The 10501-nt window shown below is 36.6% G+C and overlaps 1 pseudogene; it reads right to left on the bottom strand.

Annotated features, from left to right (window-relative positions):
- Positions 1–7372: 7372 nt before the first annotated feature.
- LOC114086639 (transcription initiation factor TFIID subunit 9-like) lies at positions 7373–7948 on the bottom strand (annotated as a pseudogene).
- Between the last annotated feature and the right edge of the window lie 2553 nt (positions 7949–10501).

Genomic DNA, 10501 nt, shown 5'->3' with positions numbered 1-10501 from the left:
GTAAAATTAGAGTATACCACAATCACTGTCAAGATATAGTACTTGGTGCAGTGATGCACACCTGTAATACCAGCTACTCAGAAGGCTGAGGCAAGAGGATTGCAAGTTCAAGCCCAGGCTGAGCAACTTAGCAAGACTTACTCTCAAAATAAAAATTTTAAATAGGGTTGTGAATATAGCTCAGCAGAAAGTGCATGCATGAGGCCATGGGTCCAATTCCCAGTACCACAAAAAATTAAAAAGTAAAATATAAAAAAGAAGAAAACACACAGGTATTTTCTCTTTCTATTTAATCATTGGAAAGAAATGTCCTTGTATTAACTATCTACTTGTTCCCACCTAGTGCCTGTCCCCTAGCAATCATTGATCAGTTCTCTATTTCTAGTTTGTCATTGAGGATGGTATATAAATGCAAACATACAATATTTAACTATTTGAAATTGGTAATTTTCACCAGGCATAATTACCTTGTGACCCACTTTGAGTGTTTGCCTCAATAGTGCTTTCCTTTTTATTGCTCAGTAGTATTCCATTTTATAGGTATACCAGGGTTTGTTTAACTATTATTCACCCATGGAAGGACATTATGATGTTTCTAGTTTTTGAAAGTTGGAAATAAAACTGTCATTAACTTCATGTACAGGTTTTTGTGTGAACATAAGTTTCTTTGAGATAAATGGCAAAGAATTTTTCAGCTGGGTTATTTGGCAAATGCATACTTAGTTTTATAAGAAACTGCTAAATTATGTTTCAAAGTGGCTGTACCATTTTACATTCTTACCAATAATGTATGAATGGTGCAATTTCTCTTCATCCTAGCCAACATTGGTATTATAATTTTTTATTTTAGCCATTTTGATAGGTATGCAATGAAATCTCATTGTAGTTTTAATTTGCATTTCCCTAACAATCAACATTGTTGAACTTCTTTTCATGTACTTTTCATTCCTATCTCATCCTTGGTAAAATATCTCTTCACATCTTTGTCCATTTTATAATTCCATCATTTGAGGTGACATTTTTTGTTTGTTTATTTGTTTCTGCTTTTGAGATCTGAAAGTTCTTTAGATTTTTTTTTTCAAATTGGTACATTTCAATTATCAAAATGGTGGATTTCATTGTAGCATATTCATACATATAAAAACACAATTTGATAAATTTGATTCTCCAATATTCTGGATAAAATTCTTGGGTATTTGATTCACAACTACTTTTGTCTTTTCTATACCTTTCCCTTCATCTTCTAAACAGGGTCTTTCACAAAGAAAGGTCTCAAATTTTGCTTTTTTTTCTTGTTTTGGTACAGGAATTGAACCAAAGGGCACTTTATTACTGAGCCACATTGTCAGTACCTTGAAAAATAAAATTGTTTTTTTTTTTTTTTGAGACATAGTCTTGCTATTGCTCAGTAAGGGCCTCACTAAGTTGCTGAGACTGGCTTTGAATTTGTAATCCTCTTATTCAGTCTCCCAAACTACTGGAATTACAAGTGTGCGCCCCCACAACCAGCAAACTTTCAATTTTTGATAAAGTCCAGTTTTAAATTTTTTCTTTATGATCTTCTTACTGATATTTAAGTGCTCACACATTAAGAAAATCAGATATATTATAAATATATTTTTATACAAAATATTTTGTTTCATATAAAAATCTTTTTATATAGATTTCTTCATTTTAATCTGTTATTTGTTTCTTAAATCACCTTAAATTTTTTTCTTTGGCTTCTTGGATATACTGATTTTGTTCAGCACCCCAAAATGTAATACTTTACAAAACATTTTCAATTATTGACCTCTCACTACATTTTTCTCTATTTGTCCTCCCCTACTCCCCGCAACTGATCTCACAGCCTCAGCTATCACTTATATCTTTAACTTGTATTTCTAGATCTAGACTGATTGGACATTTTTACGTAACTATCATATCATGCCTAAAACTTGAATGTCCCAAGGGAAATTAGTATTCTTTCCTAAGGACAGCTCCATCATCCTAGGCAGGAAACTGTAGTAGCATGTTAAACTTTTTCCTTTCTCTTATAAATATATTTGCAGTCACAAATTCCTACTGAGTTTTTAAATATATATTTTTATTTGTTCTAATTAGTCACACATGACAGTAAAATGCATTTTGACACATCATATATAAATGGAGTATAACTTCTCATTCGTCTAGTTGTACATGATGTAGAGTTACACAGGTCATGTAATCATAAATGCACATGGGGTAATAATGTCTGATTCACTCTAGGATCATTTCTACCCCTATTCCTCCTTTTCTCCTTTCACTCCCCTCTGCCTAGTCCAAAATACTTCTATTCTCCCCACCTCCTACTGACTTAATTTTGCAGAATCTTTTAAATCTGCCTCTCCATGGTTCAGATGCTAGTCATCACTAATTTGAGCTGGTATAGTTGCCTTCTAAACAGCACTCCTGTATTTTCTCTCTTTCAATACATTCTCTCTCTCAAGTAGAAGCACGATTTATTCTTTTCTTTATTCTTTTTATTTTTTTCTTATTCCCATCCCCCAGTCCTTCCCTTCATTCCCTTGTGTAATCCAATAAACTTTTATTCTTCCCCTCCCCCCTCCCCTTATTGTGTATCAGCATCCACATATCATAGAGAACATTCAGCCTTTTATTTTCTGGTATTGCCTTATCTCACTTAGCATGATAGTCTTCAGTTCCATCCATTTACTGGCAAATGCCACAATTTCATTTTTCTTTATGGCTAACTAATATTCTATTGTGTATATGTATCACATTTTCTTTATCCATTCATTTGTTGAAGGGCATTTACATTGGTTCCACAGCTAGGCTATTGTGAATTGAGTCACTATAAACATTGATGTGGCTGTGTTACTATTGTATGCTGATTTTAAGTCCTTTGGGTATAAACCGAGCAGTGGGATAGCTGGATCAAATGGTGGTTCCATTCCAAATTTCCTGAGGAAACTTCATACTGCTTTCCAGAGTGGTTGTATCAATTTTCAGTCCCACCAGCAGTGTATGAGTGGACCTTTTGCCCCACATCTTCTCCAACATTTATTGCTACTTGTATTCTTGATAATTGCCATTCTGACCGGAGTGAGATGGAATCTTAGTACAGTTTTAATTTGCATTTCTCTAATTGCTAGAGATGTTGAACATTTTTTCATATATTTGTTGGCCATTTTGACACGTCATACATAAATGGAGATTGTATTTCTTCTGTGAACTGGCTGTTCAGTTCTTTAGTCCATTTATTAATTGGGTTTTTTTTTTTTTTTTTGTGTGTGTGTGTGTTTTGTTTTTAGTTCTTTGTATATCCTGGAGATTAATGCTCTATATCTGAGGTACATGTGGCACAGATTTTCTCCCAATCTATAGGTTCTCTCTTCACATTCTTGATTGTTTTCTTTGCTGTGAAGAATCTTTTTCATTTGATACCATACCATTTATTGATTCTCAATTTTACCTCTTGTACTTTAGGAGTCTTGTTGAAGAAATTAGTTCCTAAGTTGACATAAGAGAGAGTTGGGCCTACATTTTCTTCTAGTAGGCACAGGTCTCTGGTCTAATGGACCACTTTGAGTTGAGTTTTTTGCAGGGTAAGAGATAGGGGTTCAATTTAATTCTACTACTATGGATTTCCAGTTTTCCCAGCACCATTTGTTGAAGAAGCTATTTTTTCTCCAATGTATGTTTATGGCATCTTTGTCTAGAATGAGATAACTGTATTTATGTGGATTTGTCTCTGTCTCTTCTGTTCCACTGGTCTTCATATCTATTTTGGTGTCGATACCATGACATTTTTGTTACTATAGCTCTGTAGTATAATTTAAGGTCTGGTATTGTGATGCCTCCTGTAGAAGCAGGATTTTAATACAACATTGAAGTCTAGTATTTTCTAGTTATAACAAACAAATATTTCTCCACTCTAATCAACTTTTTTTTTTTTTGATCATGATGCAAATATTCAGTTGCCCTTCCCAATCCCCAAATCCTCCTGTGCAGAGGAAGAGACTGATCCCAGGAAAGCAGCACAAGTCACTCAAGACCTGGAGAACTCCCATGCATTCATTTTTAGAAAGTTATAGAAGGATATTCTCTACAGAAATTAGGTGGTTAATCCAAAAAATGAATGATGAGACACCATAGCAAACAGAGTCCTCATTCAGGAATGCAGAAGTTCAAAGGATCATCACCTCAGGAAAACTGTGCAGTAGATTTTATATTATCAGTTCCTCCATGAACAGGTTTTGAGTTTTTCAATTTCATTCTCCAATTCTTTACAACTTGATTTAGCTTTCTATAATAGTATCATTTGCTTCTTGGCAAACTTGATGAGATCTTCTTTGGGCAAAGTTTCCAGTTTGCCATTTTTCAGAGAGCCTGCTAGTCAAGTTTTTTTTTTTTTTTTCACTTTAGATGTCTTGGTTCCAGTGGAGAGGCTACCCATCCTGAATAGGATCCTCTATTCCTATGCTGGTTGGGGACCAGTAGCCCAGAAGAGGCCTCAGTGTGGCCCCCTGGACTCAATCCATTCTTCACATTTTTATCAATATTGTCTTCCTGGGGCACAGTCCAAAAATGGAATTCACCCTCTTAAAAATTCTACCACAAGGCTGGGGTATAGCTTAGTGGTAGAATGCTTGCCTAGCACATGTGAGGCACTGGGTTCGATCCACAGCATCGCATAAAAATAAATAAATAAAATAAAGGTATTGTGTCCATGTACAACTAAAAATAAATTAAGAAAAATTAAATAAAAATGACAAAATTAAATAAATACAAAACCTGAATAGATCAATAATCATGAAAGAGTTGGAAAAAATTTATCATTTGAAAAGGGATGAGGCCTAGCACTAGTTACTATAGAAGGGAAAAAAATGAACACTTGCTCTCCACTTATAATGAACCACCAAAAAAAAAAAAATAAAGTGTTCAAAACCATCTGTAAAAAGATTCACTTTCATAGATTGGACCAGGCAAAGCAAGGGAGTGAGACTGGGCAGGTTTTTGTTTGTTTCTTTATAATTTCCCCCAAATAAAGTTACTTAAAATAATAGATTAAACACAGAGCTGTGTTTGTGTGCGGGAGTGGGGTGGAGTTTGCATTGTTTTTGTGCTCTGGAAACCTCCAGATGGCAGCATTTTACTTTGGAAGAAGATATTCGGTGCCTGCAAGATACCTCCTGCTTTTCCTTCATAAAGGTACCCAAGAGTCAGGCTGTCAACAGGAGGAGGGGAGGGGAGACAAAGTGGTAGATGTGTTTCAAAATATTCTGACCTTTCATATTTTCCCCCAATTTGCCATCCAAAGAGAACCTTTAAATTGGCAGTTCTGGCAGGCAGTTCCTCTACAGTCCTTATAGAAACAGCTATTTTGTTCTTGCTGCATTTGTACCACTACAGTTAAATAGTCATTTTTTTCTGTTCCCAACACACCATTTGCCCAGAAACAATTTTTGTTTTTCATTTTGGAAATTAGACAGTGAAGAGTCAACATTACAATACTGCAGTAACATCAGCCTCACCCAAACTGCTGAAATGGCCTCTGTAGAGGCTCTTCTCCAAACTGCTTATCACGTCATCAGCTATTTCTAACATCTAGGGCTTCTTATCACAACTAAAGTAAACCAAAACTCCTTAAAAAGACCCTAGAGAGGACTCTATAGAGCCTGGCTCTCTCCACTTCCTTGATCTCCTCCTCTATCATCCTCCCTCTTGTCTGCTTATTTTGTTCTAACCACCTGATATTGGTTCCTTGAACAGAATGGGCTTTTTCTACCTCAGGGCCTTTGTACTTCCTGTCTTTCTGATTTTTGCATGTCCCATCTCCCTATTCAAGTCTCTTCTCAGGTGTCACTTCTTCAGAGAGTTCTTCCCTGATAACTTTCTACCTTTCCCCACCTTATCCTGTTCCTCTCTCATTGGAAGAAAAAAGTGCTAATAATTTTATTGCCTGTCTTTGTCAAGCATAATACAATTTCTTTGAGGATTGGGACTTTGTTTTTTGCTTAAATTAATTAATTATATTTAAAAAAATTTGTGGTGCTGGGGATCAAACCCACGGCCTCACACATGCTTGGCAAATGCTCTTACCACTGAGCTACATACCTAGCCCAACTAAAGCTTGCCTAACATGTGTGAGGCACTGGGTTCGATTCTAAGCACCACATATAAATAAATTAATAAATAAAGTAAAGATCTATCAACAATTGAAAAAAAAAAATTCCCCACAAAGATATCACTAAAATAAAAGTGTTCCGATAAATAATAGCAGTTATATATGTTTACATTTACATAATTTAAAAAATTAAAATTAGCATTAGATTATTCAACAAGAGATCCATGGAATCAATTCTTAAATGAAGTTGCCTTTACTGAGAAGTTATACAAGTTACAAAAAGAACTTATAATCTATTTCAAAAGAAGTATCTGCATTACTAATCCTGGATGGTATTTTGTCTGCAAAACAGTGCTGAGGCATAGAATATTCAGGCTGCAAAGAGAAGAGTGTAAATACTTAAGATGTAAGTTCAATTATGGTTCTGTCCCCATTACAGTTCCTTTTTTGGTAAGAGCAATATACTGTGTCTTCAATTGCTAAATGGAATTGCATCCAGATGTAAGTATGTGGAAAGAGAAATTCTGAAAAGTTCTTGGTAAATAAAAAACAATTCATATAATATTATTTCCATTTATATGAATCTGGTTTTACTAATGACATTTGATTTGTTTTTGCTAGTATGTAGAATCCCATATTAAAATTATAATAAATAATATTCTGTTTTGAAGCATTAAAATAATTCCCTAACTTCTTTAATAACAATAGTCTTTAAGCACAAGAATATTAAATATCTTTATTGAAGTGAGTTAGTTTGGTACTTTAATTTTTCATAGTACCTTACTGAGTATTCCTATCATTTTTCTAAATACCCATTAGCCTAATTTTAATTTTTTTATTTAAATATGAGTTTGGTTATTTTGTTATACATATCACATTATAACTAATAGTAACACTTTTAATCTATTCATTGTTTACAATGTGCTTGCACTGTGCCAAGCACATTTGTATAACTTGATTAATACTCAATAGCCAGTTTTAAAACCCAGATGACATTTATAATGAATTTTCTTTCCCTCTTTTTTCAAATAATGAGCAACTTTTTTTTTTTTTTTAACACATAAACTCCGGTAAAAAACCATTACTGATCCTTTTAAAGAAAATCCAACATTTCAATAGAGAAAAATAGTAACTATTATTTACTCACTAAATACTATTTAAGAAGTTTTCTAAAACACAACATGAAAAAATCCAACATGCATTTTTAATTTCAGTACAATGAATTTAAGACAAAGTATGCAGGGTACATACATCAAAGCTTGATTACAAATTATCATGGTCATCCATCATCACCATCTTCTTCACATTTTCTTTTCCTTTCATGCATTTGATGATTCATTGGCAGTATTTTGTTATGGTACCATATTAGTGGTAATAAGAATGTTTTGCAGGCTTTTAAAGCAGAGGACTGTGGAGTAGGCATCTATACTGCAAACCTTTGCCCTGTGAGAAACATTGAAATTCCCACTTTACTTGAGACAGGCATGGTTTGTGAGGTTGGTGTGCCTGGTGTGGCAGTATTTGGTTCGCTAGTAACTGAACCAGCACTTAACTACGAAACTGAGAAATCTCTCTGGGAAGAAGTAAAAGACTGGTCAGCTTGACACTAGTTTGCCAATTGAATTACACATTATCTGCATTGACAGTAACTTTCTTAGTATGGCTTGAATAAATTTAAGCATCATCTAGAATTGTGGTTATGTATTGGAAGGCAAACTCCAATATCAGATTTGGACCTCTTGGCTGATATTCTGTAATCCCCATATCCTTCAGGATTTGTGCCATCATCTGTGCATCTTTTGGCATGCTTTTGGGAGAAGCTCTCTTGCCAGACTCCATGATAGTCAATGATCAAACTTCTCAAGCTAAATCACCCACATTAATGTATTTCAGTCCTGATTGTGTGGTTTTCTAACCTCTTCAGTACTTGAGCCAAATGTTTGGATACAACATGGTCCTCCTCTGTGATAGTATGAGCAGTTTTCAGTCTCTAACTTTTCAAGCACTGACTTACAAATGAAGTTTGTTAGCACAGTATAAGTGGGGTTTTATCTGAATTAAATGACTACAAATTTTAATGAATGGAAACATGCAGCATTACAAATTAAATCAAATTAGAATAACTCAGCGGAGGAGAATATGGAAGCCTTTTCATAATTTATCTTCATTCTGTATTCTTGTCATTTAAAGATATTATTCTGACAACATTGTTCTCAGTATATTTGTAAAGCTACAAAGTCAGCTATATGCATGACTTGCAATTATTTTCACAATAAGCATTGCCCATATGAATTTCATCTGTGGACTGTTGTGGCAGTGTTTGATAGCAATGCCTTTATCCTCTATGCTAAAGGTTGCCTTTGCCCAAATAGTCACATTTCTGACTGCCATAGTCTGAGTTTTCTATTGCTGATGTGATGTCTTATAATCTGCATTGATATACTTCAGTGATACCTTGTTAATATTTTTTCACTCATCCTTGCCTTGCTTGACTCAGCACAGTTTTTAGTTCATTGTGGGGAAATTATTTTGATGAAGAACCCAAAATGTTCTAGGTCATGTGACAAGATGGCAACTTATTCTTCTGTTATTCCAAGGAATAGTTTATTCTAGCATCCATATCCCTATCTTGGGGTAAAATCAACTCCTTTGGGCAACCACCCTCTTTATTGGTTCATCTGAAGCCCATGCTTCAGTTGGGGTTGACCTATTCCTTAGAGTTAGTGGTTGTGAAGCCAGACTTAAAGACAGGTAGTTGGTGTAGCTAGGTAAATTGGGTCTGATATAGAGTCTAATAGAGAAAACTGGAGCGCAATCTAATAAAGAAAATGGAGTCCTATCTGAGTCCGGGGGAAATCAGAAACTACACCTGGGAGATTGAAATGTTAATGTTCCCAGAACCGTTAATGAAGCAGCTCCCAGCAGATAGAGAGGTGCTTATCAATTCACTTTAGGCCCTTCCTTCTGGGATCACTCCCGGTGGCTTTGGCCCACCTGCTTTCCATTTTTTGACCTTCCCACCTGCATCCCCCATCACATGCAGGATAAAGGGAAATAAGCAAGATAAAGGACAAGAATGTAGGGGGACAAAAAGAAAATCTTAGATATAAAAGGGATGAGACTTCCCCATCCCATGGATTCTGCCTTCTGATCCCCTTCTGGGGAAGGGGGATAGTCTGTTCTGCTATCCTTTAATAAAGCTTTTTACTTTCTACTCTATACTTGCCTCAGTGTGCTTCTCTGGTGTTATACTTCAGCATTTGGGGGTGCAAGGATTCGTCACGGTGACCAGTGGTATCAGTTGGTATACAACAACTGAGAGAAATATATGTCCTGACTATAGAGAGTAGTTTTAGAATAGGCCTATGACCAAGCAGGACAGTTAGCCATGAACATCAGGCTTGGACTTTGTGCTGGACCCTTGAGAAGAGAAACTCTCTTTTTTGGGGGGCAGTTGCTAAAACCAGACCTTCTAGTAGTTTTATTATTATTATTATTTTAATCACATAAGTCAGCTTCAGAATGAAAGCAATATGGGGGAAAGTTTAGATAGAAGGTTAAGAATATATAAACTGTATATTGTTTGTGTTGGGAAAACATATAATGGCAGCAGCACCCCAGAGAAAAACCCCAGCATGGCGTCTAACGACCCCCTTTCTCCTCTTTGTTTCTTTCACTGGCGCGAAATGTTCCCGCTGGCGCCAACGTTCAAACCCTGCTGGTGGGAAGCCTTAGCCCCAATTAGAATTAACTTCTTGGGCTCCGGAACTGACATATGGAAGAGCTTGCCAATAAACGGGTGACCTGTTATCTACCTCAGCCCTGCGACCTCTCCTTAGACCTATGTAAACACACAGCCTTTTGTAATAAAGTGGAAAACCTCTTTGGTAATCTGTGTCGTGTGGTGCAGCGTTTTTCTAGTCTTACAGTGGTGCCAAAACCCGGGAGATGGTGTGCTCGACAAACCGAGCCCCGTCTCTGCCACCACCGTCACCAACGACACATTTTGCCCTCGTCTGTCTTTTTGGGCGCGGGCTGCCTGCACTCACCACTGATCCGGCCTAGGTACGTTTCCCCCCTCCCCGGCTCGCCAACTCCCTTCGGACTCCCAGCAGGAGACGGACCGTGATCGTCCGGCACGCTCCTGACGCCTGGTAGGGAGGAGGGAATACACCCCACTAAGACCTTCATTGGTCACAGTGGACCCTCTGGAGACCCACTTCCCTTTGGGACGTGAGGCTTCTAGGTTTACACGAGAGAGGCTCCCTGGTCTCTTCCTCCCCCCGCCAGAGCTATGTTCAGCCCCGAGCTGAACTTCTGGCCCAGAGCTGCGTTCTGCTGGGGCTCAGTCTTTCCTTCCTTGATTCTCTCGTTCCGGTAGAAAAATTTTCC

This window comes from Marmota flaviventris, chromosome 5, assembly GCF_047511675.1.
Source record: "Marmota flaviventris isolate mMarFla1 chromosome 5, mMarFla1.hap1, whole genome shotgun sequence".
Taxonomy (NCBI): Eukaryota; Metazoa; Chordata; class Mammalia; order Rodentia; family Sciuridae; genus Marmota; species Marmota flaviventris.
This window is presented reverse-complemented; position numbering and strand designations above follow the sequence as displayed.